Raw genomic sequence first — 16,489 nt, 5'->3', positions numbered from 1 at the left:
TTAATAAGTAATCACCAGTGTTTCACCCGGCTTTTAGGAAAGCCAGATTTGGAGAACAATAGGAAGAATAAAAACATAAGTTATTTACTCTGAGACTCCTCTTAAATCTCTCCAAGAATAAATAGACACTGGATTCTCTTTAATGACAGAAGTCAGTAAGCTGGGAGAATGGCACCTGATACATCCCAAAAGATCATTTCTCTTCCCTAAAGTGAACTTTCAAAGCTGGTATTTGTCACATAGCCAGGTTTTTCCTAGAAGTTACCCACAGTCCACTCTGCTGAAATACTAGGAAACTTCCATGTCATTGTACCTCTCCAACTTGCGATGTGAGTAGTGATATAATTCAAATGATTATTTTTGTTCGGAGAGTTTAAATTGTCTTATGATGTGCAAATAACATTCTTAGACTTGAGTCACACATTTACAAACTAATTACATGGTGTATCTTTGCTTCACTTGCCTGCACAGTGATCATGTAACTCTAAAGGAAATGTGATTATTTTGTACCTGAATTAATTCAGAGCACAGTTATGTGATCATTGGTTTGAGTCCCTAGGACAGAAACATCAAAGTCTAGTCAGTAGCAAGAAGTTATAATGCAGTCCTTGTCTTCTGCAAGCAGATTCTGTATTCTGCTGGTGATAAACTGCATTCTGTTGGCAAATGATTGTTCAACAGGACAAATGTGGTATTATTCTCCATTTCTAAGCATGAAATTCCCATCTCTAGGACTGTTTAGTGTCCACCGGCCTTCAACACTTCACAGCCAGCTCCAAGTGCTTATGTAATAATCGTCTGCAACCAGTCACTTAAGGGCGACTTTTTTGATGACCTTGTCAGAGGCTTTCTGTTGGCAAGCGGGATTGATGGACTCTCAACCAGCACACAAATGACAGAAAACACTTCTGTCACAGTGAATTCACTCTTTTGATACACAGAACTCACATTAGAGGTCAAATTGCCAAAACTGGTGTTCTGTAGCTGCACAGATTCTATTTCTGCCTCCTTTTGGGTGGTCACTTGTAGCTGAGTTTGCCAGAAGAGGCCTTATTAGAAGGATGCACAGGTTCTTCCATAGTCTACTGTTTAGCCTGATTTCAATCACCAAGTGAAGGTCTCTCCCTTTTCACTGAAACCTAACAGATTAGTTTCACAATCTGCTTGTTCTGGCTGGTCATATTCATAGGAACCCCATCCAAAGAGGAAAGAAGGAAGTGAGGGAAAGTTAGAAAGCATAATGTAGTATGATGAACTTGGTCCTAGGGCATGGCTCTTAATCCAGGATGTGGCTGCTTAATGAGCAGATGATTCTGATTAAATGGGGCCTCCAATGTCTCTCAGTACCCTGTAACCTCTGGTATCACCATGAAGGTCTCAGCGATAAGGCTCACAATCTTTTTGGCTTTTTAGAGTTTTTTTCCAGGCTTCCCAGGTGGCACTAATGATAAAGAATCTATCTGCCAATGCAGGAGATGCAAGAGACATGGGTTCAATCCCTAGATGGGGAAGATCCCCTGGAGAAGGAAATAGCAACCCACTCCAGTATCCTTGCCTGGGAAATTCCATGGACAGGCTATAGTCTATGGGGCTGTAAAGAGAGACATGACTGAGCGCACTTGCAGACACACCCCACAGATGCCTAGCACAGTCCCTGACCAAGGACTCAAAGTGCATGCAGGGTTATTTACTTATTTATTTATGTTTGGCTGCATTGGGTCTTCACTGCTGCACACAGGCTTTTTCTAGTTGTGGCAAGCGGGAGCTACTCTCTAGGTGTGGTGCACGGGCTTAGTTGCCCCATGGCATGTGAGATCTTCCCAGAGCCCGTGAAGATTGAACCCGTGTCCCCTGCATTGGCAGGCGGATTCTTATCTACTGGACCACCTGGGAAATCCACATGCAGATTTGTAGGGAGCCTCTGTGCTTTTCCCACTTCTCTAATATCTTGCTCTGCAAATTCCAGCTGCCTCAGCGTCTAGAACTTGGTTCAGTTCATCTCAATTCATCGAGACTGCTGTGTCCAATGGGCTTCCCCTCCCAGCCACAGAAGGCAGAAATCGGGATTATTGTGGAGCTTATTTTGTGTGTTTTCCTTGTCTTAAGGATTATAATTCTGCATCCTTTGGGTGGTCACCTGTGGCTGAGTTTGGCAGAAGAGGCTTTATTAGAAGTCTAGAACTTGGTTCTGTTTTTTTCCCAATGGCTGAAAGCAGTTGCTTTATACATTTTTTCCCCTGCTTTTGAGAGGGTATTCTTGCCTGGGAAATCCCATGGTCAGAGGAGCCTGCTGGGCTACAGTCTATGGGGCCATAAAGAGTCAGACACAATTGAGGATGCACACACGTGGTTGTTTTTGGTGGGCGGGCAAATCTCCTAATTCGTCTATCAAGGATAGAAGTGGAGGGTCTATATTCAACTTTCATATTCTTATCTGGTTATCAAGGGTAAGCAGTAATTCCCAACATGATTAATCCTGACACAATCTTTTCTGGGCCAGTCTCTATTCCTTATAGTTGTGCTTGGGATAAATGAGTCAAAAAAATAGCTTAAAGATAGTTTTTAAGAGAAAATAGTTTATAAGATAATATTGTAACAAAGTCAAATATCAATTATTTTTCTTCTGCCTTATTTATTGATTCTTATAGATGATTAAGAGTTGACTATCTTATACTAAATATAATTTCCTAGACCAGCCTTTTGTCTAATGACAATCTTTTTCTCTCTTCTTTTTATGTTCAATAACAGAACTTCGGACAGAAGGCAGTTTTAAATGTCTGCTCACATAACCATCAAACAAATGTTCTAACATTAGTTGTATAGTCTATAAGAAGACTGGACTTTATGTTGAACAGAATTAATAAGAATCTTGGATTACAAATTCAATATTTAGTGTAGATTTCAGCTTCTGGTCTCAGTGGTAGAATGTATTGGCTTCCTAGAGGTTCCAATAAAGCTTTTAACCAGCTGTGCTGTTTAATTGTATCCTTTTGTGTGTCTCAGAGAGACAAGATGCTAAAGCTTTAACCTCAAATTTATTTTTGCACCTTGCCAAATACACTGGAACAAAAGGTTGAATGTGATACAAATTCAGTACATCAGTATATTGAGTCAAACATGTTTTCATGTCACTTGAATTGCAGATTGGCTGGACTTTTACCCTGCTGCTACCTAACTCTCTTTCGAGACTTTTAAATGCATGGTCTCCTTGGTTCATTTCTCATATGTGCTTTTGGGTCAATTACAACTCTGCCTCACTGCTGCCCTGTTCTCACCAGCAAGATAAACACTGAACAGAACCTTTTATCTTAGCAGGGCTTCTCTGGACACTGCATTAGAACAACTTTTCTCTCTCCAATGTATTATTTATGAGATTTTAAGTTTTTCTTTCACTTTGGGTGTGAAACCAAACTTTCGTATACAGTGTAACAGATGTGGCAATAAGTCCAACTGATTACCTGTCTTCCTGTGATTTCATCTGCAGCACTTCCTTCAGCTAGTCACTTTCAGCTGAGTTCTTTTCTGGCGCTCATGTGATGAACTGGGGGCTGGACTTTGTGACTGAGGGGTACTTTAAACCAGGCATGTTGAAGGATGACATGCAGCTGTTTTGGGCAGAGGCTGTCTATGGTGACAGCAACCACAGATTCATTCACAGTTGCATGTCATGGCTCTACTTGCCAAGATAACTGGTCAGCCACATTAGAATGCAAGTTGCCTCCTGCCTTGTGGTGACTGTTCCCTAAGATGGTGTTTCTCAAGGACTGTCCATCAGCCCTCTCCCTCATAATCATACTGGGTGCTTGAACGACATGCAGACCTGTGTCATGTCTGAGGATGAAGCCTGGAACTTCTTTCAACAAGCATCCAGGGTGGTTCTCACACATAGAAAAGTTTCAGAACCACTTTCTTGAGGGGAGCTATTTTAAGATCCAAACTGGCAAAATATTTACTAATTTAATCTATGATGAATTCATGTTGTTGTTGTTTAGTGGCCAAGGCATGTCCAACTCTTTTGCAACCCCACGGACTGTAGCCCGTCAGACAACAATACTGGAGTGAGTGGGTTGCCATTTCCTTCTTCAGGGGATCTTCCCTGATTCAGGGACGAACCCACGTGCCCTGCATTGGCAAACAGATTCTTTACCACTGAGCCACCAGGGAAGCCCAATGAGTTCATGCACAGATGACTTAGTGTTAAATTTTTGGTCTAGGATTTTGCATTGATGCCTCTTGCTGTGCTTATTGTAGAAAAGTTTTCTGTAGCCTGGACCAAACATGGCTTCTTCTCCAGGTGGGAACATTGGCACTTCCTCTTTTGTCTATGTCCTTAATTTCAATGAACAGCTACATCATTTCTCAACTTTCTTAAAGGGATGTAGCAAAGTCCTCCTTATGGTTCAGGTCCTTCTTTTTAAGATTTTCAGTTTTCTGGACCAATTTTTATTATAATTGCAGGACGCGATCCTGGCATTGTCTCTGTCTGAATGGGGATTGATGGTGCCTTCAGGGATCTGTATAACTTTCTGCAGACATTCTTGCTCATGTTAAAAGAATAAATGAAATTCTCCAATGGATGTTCTGATTCTCTGCTATCACTAGCCAAGAAGTTGTTTGGATACTTGCCAAGCCACTCACCTTCTCACTGGTCTCCTTGCTTCTACTTTTGATTATACAACCATTTCTCAACACAGCAACCAGTGATCCTTAAAAACATGTCACTCCTCACTCAAAACCCTCCAATGGCTTCCTGTAGTGGATGCTCTGGTGTGTTGCCCAGATACCCCTCCCCGGGACCGAAGCACTGTTTCCCCCAGATGGTGGGACAGTTGGCAGCTAACAGCCCTCAGCGAGTCGCTCTTTAGGAATTGCTCTGTTGAAGAGAGTCACCTCAGCCAAGATCACCTTCATGGCAGCCTGAATCCACTGATGGTTGGTGCGGGGTATAAAGACTGAGTAGTATTGGCCATTTTAACTCCAGAGCTCCCAGTGGGGTGCACTGCATCACAGTTCCCCTTTTCCATCTGCCAGGTCCTGCTTCTTTCACGCTCTGTGTGTGCTTAATTGCTAAGTCATGTTTGACTCTTTGTGACCCCACGGACTGTAGCCCGCCAGGCTCCTCTGTCAGTGAGATTTCCCAGGCAAGAATACTGGAGTGATTTGCCATTTACTCCTCCAGGGGAATCTTTCCGGCCCAGGGATTGAACTCAAGTCTCCTTTGTCTCTTGCACTGCACGCAGATTCTTTACCCACTGAGCCATCGGAAAAGCCCCACCCTTTGTAGCTATAGATGCCTGAGACCACTTCCCCAAAACTTCTCACCCACACATTTCCATCTTAGCGTCTATCCTAAGGAACTCAAGCTGCAATACCTCCCATCACATACATTTTATTAAAAAAAATTTTTTTTGTTGTATGCAGCATCTTAGTTCCCTGACCAGGGATAAAACCTGTGCTCCCTGCAGTGGGCCTGACCCCTAGACCACCAGGGGAGTCCCCCATCACATTTAGAACAAAGCCATGCTCCTCTCTAGTATGGCCCTGTGCACACTGGGCCTACCTGTCACCAGCCTCCTGTCCTCCCCTCTCTCCTCTATGCGTTTCATTAGAGCCACCTTGGTTCTCCTGCCATCCCTCAGACACTCAGGTTTGTTCCCACCTCCTGGTATTTTGCCCTGCCCTCTGCCCAGAACAGAATCCTTGCCCCAAACTCTGCATGACCCACTTCTGTGTCTCTGTCCAAACAATCCCTCCTTAGAGAGCTTCTCTGATGGTCCTTCCTAAGGTGGTGCCCCCTGCCCCCACATCAGCTTCTACCTCCTCATCTGGCTTTACTTCATAGCACTTCTCAAATGACATTTTATTACATGTTATTTATTTCTTTTGTTTCTCTTGCTTGTATGGGAAGCTTATGAAGTCAGTCTTGTTTACTGCTTCAAAGCAGCACTCACATGTAGTGAGCCCTCAGTAAATATTTCTGAATGAATGGACGAATGAATGAGTGACCTCCAATTGACCCAACCCACTCACACAAGATAATCAAGATAAGAATGTAAATGTGCTTTGCTCTCTGCCTTTTAATCTTCATATCTAATAGATGTGTTCACATATCATTACCTGTTCATTTCTTAGCTCTGCCATTTATTGGCTGTGTGACCTTAGGTCAGTTATTTAACCTCTGTGCTTCAGTTTTCTTTCCATAAAACTGAGGTAACAGGGTTGTTGTGAAGATTCAAGTGGTTAGAAAGAAGACTGCCTACAAGGTGGCAACTACTTTGCAAGTGTTAATCAGTTTCTTTTAAAATTGGTGTTACATCTTTTGACTTAAAATCTATCTTAAATGCTTAGAACTATTTTGTCATAAATGTTTACTTACCTAACCACCTTTTGTCTGACCTTGAGTTTGTTTCCAGTTTGCTTTACTATCATAAATAATGCTGTAATAACATCCTTGCACATGAATCTTTTTGCATATCTGTAACCATTTCCTTGTAGTGATGCCTGTCATAGAACTACACATTTCTATTATTAAGGTGCATTATTAACTCTAACAAATAGCCTGAAAAAGTGTAATGGCTCAAACACAACAAAAGTTAATCTTTCACTCAGATTTCAAAATGGGTGTTGTTGATTCCTTGTAGGTGGCAGTATTGAAACCCCATCTCCAGGACATGGCCCCCAGGGTTATCACACCGGTCAGCGTCAAGCCAGTGGAAGGAGAAACAAGGAATGAGGAAAGCGCATTCCTGCCGATCACATCAGTCGACCCCCTGAATTGCCCTGCCCACTCAAAGCAGGAATATAGAGAGAAGAAATCGAGTGTTGCAATTTCTCCCTCTGAATCTTAAATAGCTTCCGTACTGCTTCCAGGTTGTGATATAAACCAGAGGATGCTGTCACTGTGCTGTGGCCCCATTTACCTTTCTAGAGTTAGAAGGCAAAGGTTGTATCTGATGGGTCTACTAGCCCTTTCTTGGTTTTCCATCTCTTATCCCATAAATACATGGTCTAGTAAGGTCCAGTGTCTTTGTGAGTGTCTCACAATTCATCCGTGGCATTTTTATTAGGTATGGACATTCCCAAAGGAACTGAGAAGTGCCATTATCAATGCTTTCCAAAATATACACTGGTAGGTAGATAATTTTGGCTTCCCTGGTGGCTCAGATGGTAAAGAATCCACCTGCAATGTGTGAGACCCAGGTTCAGTCCCTGGGTCAGGAAGATCCCCTGGAGAAGGGAATGGCAAGCCCCTCCAGTATTCTTGCCTGGAGAATCCCATGGGGTTGCAAAGAGTCGGACATGACTGAGTGACTTTCACTTTCACTTCAGGTAAGTAATTTAGATGAAATCTTCGGTAGTTAAGAGTTTTTCAAGAGCAGTGCTGGGCAATAAATTTAAATCAGGATTCTTGGTATAACTAGGGAATTACTGTGAAACTTTCAAATGAAAGTATAATCTTTGCTCTTAAATGAGTCAGAATCTAAGTTAAAATGAGTGATCCATGGAAAATGTGGAAAAAAAAAAAACAAAAAAACAAGCTCTTATCATAAATTATACAGTACATAATCAGCCACTACCTGATGATCTTAAATAGGGCTATTTTGCTTCTACTTTTCTATTCAAACTGAGAACAATAGCAATGAATAATTGTATGTCCTTCAGCATCTTAACTTCTTACGCAGATGTCTCAAAAGATAAGATTTTATTTTGGACAGATGACAACCGAATGATTTGCAAGCCTCAGGCCCAAGTTCAGTAGGATAGACTAAGCATGTTGACAATATTTTAAACTGTTGAAATAAACTTCTATCATTTCATTTGGAATGATTCCTCAAGCTTATTCTAAATATCTTTATTATGGAAATAAAATATTTTAGCTAGGAGTAAAATTACTTTCTAAATGTAATTTCTTCTAAAAACATAAATCTAACACTCAGCACACTTTTCAAAGCTATCTAAAATGGCAGTTCCTCTCAAACATTAAAAAATGCCACCAGCATGTTATCTACTGAATGTCCCACCTAAAAACTCATTCTTCATCAGCAAGGATCAAATCCACCCTGTTTTCACCGGAAAATATGTTACCATAAGCTCATTCACAGATGCTCTTGGTGGGATGGTGGATGTCTTAGTCAGAGACCTAAGCCTTTGGGTACATAATGTTTAGAAGTTAGGGAGATGAGGCAGAATCCATAAAAGAACTGGGGAGTGACTGGCAGGAAAAGGGGAAAATTACATGTTGTGAAAGTCAAGTGATGAATTAATGTTAGTAGGAGGATGTGATTGGCAGCAAATGCAGATCAGTAGATTGAGGAAACAGTGAAGTATAGGGAAGCCTGGCGTGTAGCAGTCCTCGGGGTCATAAAGAGTCAGACATGACTGAGCGACTGAGCAACAGTAGATTGGTCAAGTATTGGAGGACTGGGAGTTGACCATTGAATATCATGTAGAAATCACTGGTGCCATTGACAAGAGGGTTTCACGGGCTCAGTATGGATGAGAGCCTGATGGATATGCATAAAAGAATTGAAGGAGAATGTGCATTGTTGAGTGTAGATGACTCTTTTGTCTTTCCAGCCAAAACCCCAGGATTACACTCTAGTTGAGCAAGTTGGGCTTGTAGCTCCTTACAGTGAGGGAGACCGCACAGTATGGGGAGCACTGGGTCTGTCAGCAAGGTGTTCTATAATTTGGGGGGAAGTTTCAGGAACCAGATCTTTGTTCTGGAGTGGAGGATCTCTGGAAGCAGGGATAATTAGCTATCTTAATAAATCTTCATAGGAAGGCTATGAGTGTGGTCAAAGCTGTAGTTAGTAAAGAATTATCAGTCACTGACATCAGTCGGAAGAGGTGGTGTTGCGTAGTTTGTGGTTTTCACAGTGACCTTGCTGTTGTCTGTCCTTAGATAAGATGATAAAGTGGCCTTGTTTTTTGACTGCTTTATCATGCTCACAGAGTGACCTTGTCTGATGTTGATGTTCTGTGAAATTGTTTATGTTCAAAGGAAGAACACCAAGGTCTAGCTGTGAGTGGTGTGCTGTTACAGACACTGCTGTTGGAGGACTCGGGGAAGAAGTAGTTTACACACGGTTTGAGTTTTATAACTGAATATTCTCATATGTGATTCATCTCTTGTTCCCCAAACAAGATATTAATAATTAACATGTCTGATCATTTATTTTTCTTTCTATCTCACTTTTCCACTCTGAGGCTCCAGGTTTTGGGGGTTAGCATTTACCTAGCACATGACACTGCAAATTTCATAAACTGAGCAGAAGATGGTGGTACGTGAAATTTTCGTGAAAGCCTAAATTGTAATGCTGCAGACTCATTACCTTTATTTGGCCATAGACTCAAAGAGATTGTGCATTCCAAAGTGAAAGTGAAAGTCACTCAGTTGTGTCCGACTCAGCGATCCCATGGGCTATACAGTCCATGGAATTCTCCAGGCCAGAATACTGGAAGGGATAGCCTTTCCCTTCTCCAGGAGATCTTCCCAACTCAGGGATCGAACCCGGGCCTCCCACATTGCAGGTGGATTCTTTACCAGTTAAGCCACAAAGGAAGCCTAGTATGCATTAGCAGTACTCAATTTCATGGAATATTGAGTAGTTACTTTAACATTTAAGAAAATTATATTAACTGGTAAGAGTCGGACACGACTGAGTGACTGAACTGAACTGAACTGAACTGAACACCATAACATTAGCAATGATTTTGGATATTAGATTTCTTGATACATTTTTGTTTCATACATTTGGCAGGAGAGTCCAAAAACTATATTCAAAAAGTAAAAATGAGTATAAATTTACATAAAATTAGTCCCATGGAAAGTTTAATTTTATCTCCCACAGTTTAAGTGATTTTTTTTTTCAGCTATTTTCCACTTGGATGAACCAAGACTAGTTACCATAACAACTGTGGTTATTACCACTGAATAAGTGGTCTTTTCTTACACCAACACACTTATCAACGTGTTCATGGTACAAACGTTAAACCTTCACAATGTAAAAATGAAAGACTTCCTTATACCCCCAGCCACCAGGACCTCTCTCTTGATACATTCATGGTTCTCAGCTTCTTTTATATCATTCAGAGATATTTAATGCTTATATAAGCATTTACACATGTATTCTTCCAACCTTACACAAATGGTCCGCACTTGTTATTTTACCTAACGATTTGAGACTGGTTTCATTACAAATATGTACAGTGATTTTGTTCTTTTAAGCTGTTAGTCTATTTTATTGCTATAAAAACATTTCAATAACTCTATCACAGATAATTCATCACTGAACAACTTTATACATGTCCTATGCATCTGAAGAATAACTTTCCAAAATTAAAATTCTGGGTCAGAGATCATTGACATTTTAAAATTCAGTGGCTGTTACCAAGTTTCTACAGAAGTTGTACCAGTTTCTACTTCCATCGGGAGAGGATGTGAATGTTCCCCATACCATTACCAAAATGCTAGGTGGACACTTTGATTACTGCCAGCCTGTTAAAAATGTTACTATAATTTCATTTTTCTTGGGAGCGGGTTATACTTTTCGTCTTGATAGAATTGAGTTCTTATAGTAAATACGTTTTTTATCAGTTTGTTATCTTTTGACTGCAGTGGTTTTCCTTTGAATACATTTAAAAAAATTTTTTATAGAATTGATTTAATTAATTGTGGATTTTGTGACATCTGGCCTTCATGTCATCTAGACGGGCTTTCCTGACTCTGAAGTTGCCAAAAACAAAAGAGATACACAAGCAACCAAGTAAAAACAAAAATCTTCTTTCACAGTATTTTTCTAATATTTTAATAAATTCACATTTTTTCACAAAAATTTTTAATGTTAATTTTTTTTGGGTATAATGTGTGAGTTACAGATTCAAGTAAGTTTTCAGGTATCAGTGTAATTGTTTTTTTATCTATTATTGACTAGCTTATCTTTTCACCATTCAGTTCAGTTCCGTCACTCAGTAGTGTCCGACTCTTTGCCACCCCATGAATCGCAGCATGCCAGGCCTCCCTGTCCATCACCAACTCCCGGAGTTTACCCAAACTCATGTCCATCTAGTTGGTGATGCCATCCAGCCATCTCATCCTCTGTCATCCCCTTCTCCTCCTGTCCCCAATCCCTCCCAGCATCACAGTCTTTTCCAATGAGTCAACTCTTCGCATGAGGTGGCCAAAGTACTGGAGTTTCAGCTTTAGCATCAGTCCTTCCAATGAATACCCAGGACTGATCTCCTTTAGAATGGACTGGTTGGATCTCCTTGCAGTCCAAGAGACTCTCAAGAGTCTTCTCCAACACCACAGTTCAAAAGCATCAATTCTTTGGCACTCAGCTTTCTTCACAGTCCAACTCTCACATCCATACATGACCACTGGAAAAACCATAGCCTTGACGAGACGGACCTTTGTTGGCAAAGTAATGTCTCTGCTTTTGAATACGCTGTCTAGGTCATAACTTTCCTTCCAAGGAGTAAGTGTCTTTTAATTTCATGGCTTGCAGTCACCATCTGCAGTGATTTTGGAGCCCAAAAAAATAAATTCTGACACTGTTTCCACTGTTTCCCCATCTATTTGCCATGAAGTGATGGGACCAGATACCATGATCTTCGTTTTCTGAATGTTGAGCTTTAAGCCAACTTTTCCACTCTCCTCAAGAGGCTTTTTAGTTCCTCTTCACTTTCTGCCATAAGGGTGGTATCATCTGCATATCTGAGGTTATTGATATTTCTCCTGACAATCTTGATTCCAGCTTGTGCTTCTTCCAGCCCAGCATTTCTCATGATGTACTCTGCATAGACGTTAAATAAGCAGGGTGACAATATACAGCCTTGACGTACTCCTTTTCCTATTTGGAACCAGTCTGTTGTTCCATGTCCAGGTCTAATGGTTGCTTCCTGACCTGCCTATAGGTTTCTCAAGAGGCAGATCAGGTGGTCTGGTATTCCCATCTCTTTCAGAATTTTCCACAGTTTATTGTGATCCACACAGTCAAAGGCTTTGGCATAGTCAATAAAGCAGAAATAGATGTTTCTCTGGAACTCTCTTGCTTTTTTGATGATCCAGCAGATGTAGGCCATTTGATCTCTAGTTGCTCTGCCTTTTCTAAAACCAGCTTGAACATCTGGAAGTTCACGGTTCATGTACTGCTGAAGCCTGGCTTGGAGAATTTTGAGCATTACTTTACTAGCGTGTGAGATGAGTGCAATTGTGTGGTAGTTTGAGCATTCTTTGGCATTGCCTTTCTTTGGGATTGGAATGAAAACTGACCTTTTCCAGTCCTGTGGCCACACCATTAGTGTGAAATATAACCTTGTTTGTATACTAAAGAGCCATGTGAATTTGGTTATATTACTGGATTTGCTTTTCTTTTACCTTAATCTCACTATTCATATGTAATGTATTTAGTAAGGCTAGTTTCCCCTCAGTACTTTTCTTGTTCATAGTCTTCCAGTCTATGGATATTTACCCTTGTTTATATCTTCATGTGGACTTCTGAACGAGTTTATGTAATAAAAAAAAATCTGTTAGTAATTTGTCAGTATCACATTAAATGTTCACATGACCTTAGAGAGAATCCATGTCTTTAGTTGATTTCCTCCTTTCCAAGATCACAGGAGGCCTTTCTTTGTTCAATTCTTCTCTTGAATAAAGTTTGCCACTACTAATAGGGTTTTATCTGCTTTCCATCCCTTTTCCCTGTAATACTGTTAAAACTGTTATCTGGGAAATAGGTACTCAGAATCATCGGGTTCTTCGTTTTAGACTCCATCTTCTGTCAGTTATACATTTAAATTTTGTTTTTGGGTGTCAGTTTTGAAGAACTTTCTGTTCTTTCCTGTGTGTTCTTTTTTTTGCTACCAGTTTTATGATCTCTTAGTTATCAGAGATGTTTACTAACTCTTTATAAGTGATAGGACAGTGCCCATCCTACCCATTCTTCTTAAACCTTAAAAATTATATGGAATCATACAAGATGCTGAATTGCAAATGCAATCTTGTAAAAGAAGAAAAAAGTTGAGACATGTTCCCTGATGTCAACTATATTACAAAGCTACAGCAATTAAAATAATATGTTACTGGTATAAAAACAGACAGGTCAATGGAATGAAATAGGGAGCTCAGAAATAAACCCACACATATGTGGGCAATTAATTTATGACAAAGGAGCCAAGAACATACAATGGGGAAAGAACAGTCTCTTTAGTAAATGGTGTTGGGTAAACTGGGCAGCCATGTGTGAAGGATGAAACTGGACCACTATCTTACATCATACATAAATTTAACTCAAAATGGATTAAAGATTTATATGTAAGACCTGAAACCATAAAACTCCTAGAAGAAAGTATGTGTGATAATATTCTTAACATAGCTCTTGGTGATGATTTTCTTGAATCCAAAAACAAACACAACTAAGGCAAAAATGAACATGTGGGACCATACTAAACTCAAGACTTCTCACAGAAAAGGAAGCCGTCACCAAAATGGAAAGGCATTTCATGGGAGAAAGTATTTTCAAATCATTTATCTAATAAGAGACTAATATACAAACTATAGGGGCTTCCCTGCTGGCTCAGATGGTAAAGAATCAGCCTGCAATGAAGGAGACCGGGAATGTGATCCTGGAATGTGATTCACATCCTGGAATGTGAAGTCAAGTGGGCCTTAGAAAGCATCACTACAAAGCTGGTGGAGGTGATGGAATTCCAGTTGAGCTATTTCAACTAAAAGATGATGCTGTGAAAGTGCTGCACTCAATATGCCAGCAAATTTAGAAAACTCTGCAGTGGCCACAGGACTGGAAAAGGTCAGTTTTCATTCCAATCTGAAAGAAAGACAATGCCAAAGAATGCTCAAACTACTGCACAATTGCACTCATCTCACACGCTAGTAAAGTAATGCTCAAAATTCTCCAAGCCAGGCTTCAGCAATATGTGAACGATGAACTTCCAGATGTTCAAGCTGGTTTTAGAAAAGGCAGAGGAACTAGAGATCAAATGGCCTACATCTGCTGGATCATCAAAAAAGCAAGAGAGTTCCAGAGAAACATTTATTTCTGCTTTATTGACTATGCCAAAGCCTTTGACTGTGTGGATCACAATAAACTGTGGAAAATTCTGAAGAGATGGGAATACCAGACCACCTGACCTGCCTCTTGAGAAACCGGTATGCAGATCAGGAAACAACAGTTAGAACTGGACATGGAACAACAGACTGGTTCCAAATAGGAAAAGGAGTACGTCAAGGCTGTATATTGTCACCCTGCTCATTTAACTTCTATGCAGAGTACATCATGAGAAACTCTGGGCTGGAAGAAGCACATGCTGGAATCAAGACTGTCAGGAGAAATATCAATAACCTCAGATATGCAGATGACACCACCTTTGTGTCAGAAAGTGAAAAGTAACTAAAAAGCCTCTTGAGGAAAGTGAAAGAGGAGAGTGGAAAAGTTGGCTTAAAGCTCAACATTCAGAAAACGAAGATCATGGCATCTGGTCCCACCACTTCATGGCAAATAGATGGGGAAACAGTGGAAACAGTATCAGACTTTATTTTTTTGGGCTCCAAAATCACTGCGGATGGTGACTGCAGCCATGAAATTAAAAGATGCTTACTCCTTGGAATGAAAGTTATGACCAACCTAGATAGGATATTCAAAAGCAGAGACATCACTTTGCCAACAAAGGTCCGTCTAGTCAAGGCTATGGTTTTTCCAGTGGTCATGTATGGATGTGAGAGTTGGACTGTGAACAAAGCTGAGTGCCAAAGAATTGATGCTTTTGAACTGTGGTGTTGGAGAAGACTCTTAAGAGTCCCTTGGACTGCAAGGATATCCAACCAGTCCATTCTAAAGGAGATCAGTCCTGGGTGTTCTTTGGAAGGACTGATGCTAAAGCTGAAACTCCAGTACTTTGGCCACCTCATGCGAAGAGTTGACTCATTGGAAAAGACCCTGATGCTGGGAGGGATTGGGGGCAGGAGGAAAAGGGGACGACAGAGGATGAGATGGCTGGATGGCATCACAGACTCGATGGACGTGAGTTTGTGTGAACTCCAGGAGTTGGTGATGGACAAGGAGGCCTGGCGTGCTGCGATTCATGGGGTCGCAAAGAGTTGGACACGACTGAGTGACTGAACTGAACTGATATAAAATATATAAAGAAAGCATATAACTCAATAGCAAAATCCCAAATTTTGTACAAAATAGACATAAGATCTGATTTCCAAGGAAGACATATAGATGGCAATCAGACCATATAGACCTTTTGATAAACAGCTCCAGGGAAGCTACTGGACCCTGTTTGAGACAGAGTACTTGACCTTGGACTACAACTGGCTGTGTTTCCAGAAGCTGAACATGCAGCCCGGATGCCATGTCATCAGTGATAGCTGTACCATCGTGTCTCCCTGTGCTTTATTTGTTGTCCAATGAGGGATCCCTTAGGAGCAGCTGATGGAGAAGGAAAAAGCCCAAGCTTGGTTCCTGGTTGGATTGGTTCAAGATGTAGGTGTTAGGGAAACATGGATGGTGTTTCCCTGACCTATACTCAGGAATGACATTGAAAGGCCATGGTGAGAAAACATCCTCCTGGGATGAATATATAGTAAGGCTTCTGGTTTCTGCTTTGCATGGAATGAAAAGCTGCCTTTTCTTTAGATGGTTTATAGGTATAGGTTATAATATACATCAGGACTCATGAGCCGTGACAATTGGCCAGAAAAAAGATTGGAAGATTGCAACTCACTGCTTTCTTTACACCAAGAGAAAAATTTGAACACATATTTAATCATGTGTTTCATCATGGAGTCAACATTGTTCAAAACTCTCTTCTACCTAAAATCATTTGAGTTGAAAAAGACTTAAAGTGGTGTTAGTAATAATCCCAGGATTACTGTCAAATTTGTTTTGAGCCAGTTTATTATACTTGAGACAAATAAATATTGGTAAATAAAGCTAATTTACATTCACTGCCTCATCTGATATCCACGGAGCTTTACAAGTCTCCCGTGCTCTTCTCATTAACAAGATTATGCATGTAATGAAAGTAGATGTCTTCTTATCCCCTAAAGTCCTCACTAGTCTCTGAAGGCAGAGGATGTCTTGTTTCTCTATTCAACAAGGTAAACAGTCTAATCAAGTACTGGGCACTCACATGTTGTCAGATGGCATTATAAGCAATGCATCAGAAAATTTACTTACACATCAGAAGCATTAATCTTTGGCTTGTTACATAGATTTGGGAAGCTAGAATTTAAAATAATTATTTGTTCTTTAAAACAACACTCATTGTTTCATATTTTGTATAATAAGTGATTACTTTAACCTTTTGATTAACAACTAATAGCTTAATGTTGATATCTAATGCTTGCATCAAGAACTTTTCTGGAATGCTGTTGTCAAATATGGAACCCACTAGCAATGCGTGACTATTGAGTCCTTGAAATGTAACTTAACTCAGTTGAGCTGAGCTATAAGTAAAA

This window comes from Bos taurus, chromosome 14 (genome assembly GCF_002263795.3).
Source record: "Bos taurus isolate L1 Dominette 01449 registration number 42190680 breed Hereford chromosome 14, ARS-UCD2.0, whole genome shotgun sequence".
NCBI lineage: Eukaryota > Metazoa > Chordata > Mammalia > Artiodactyla > Bovidae > Bos > Bos taurus.
The sequence above is the reverse complement of the archived record's forward strand: the minus strand, read 5'-3'. Positions refer to the sequence as shown.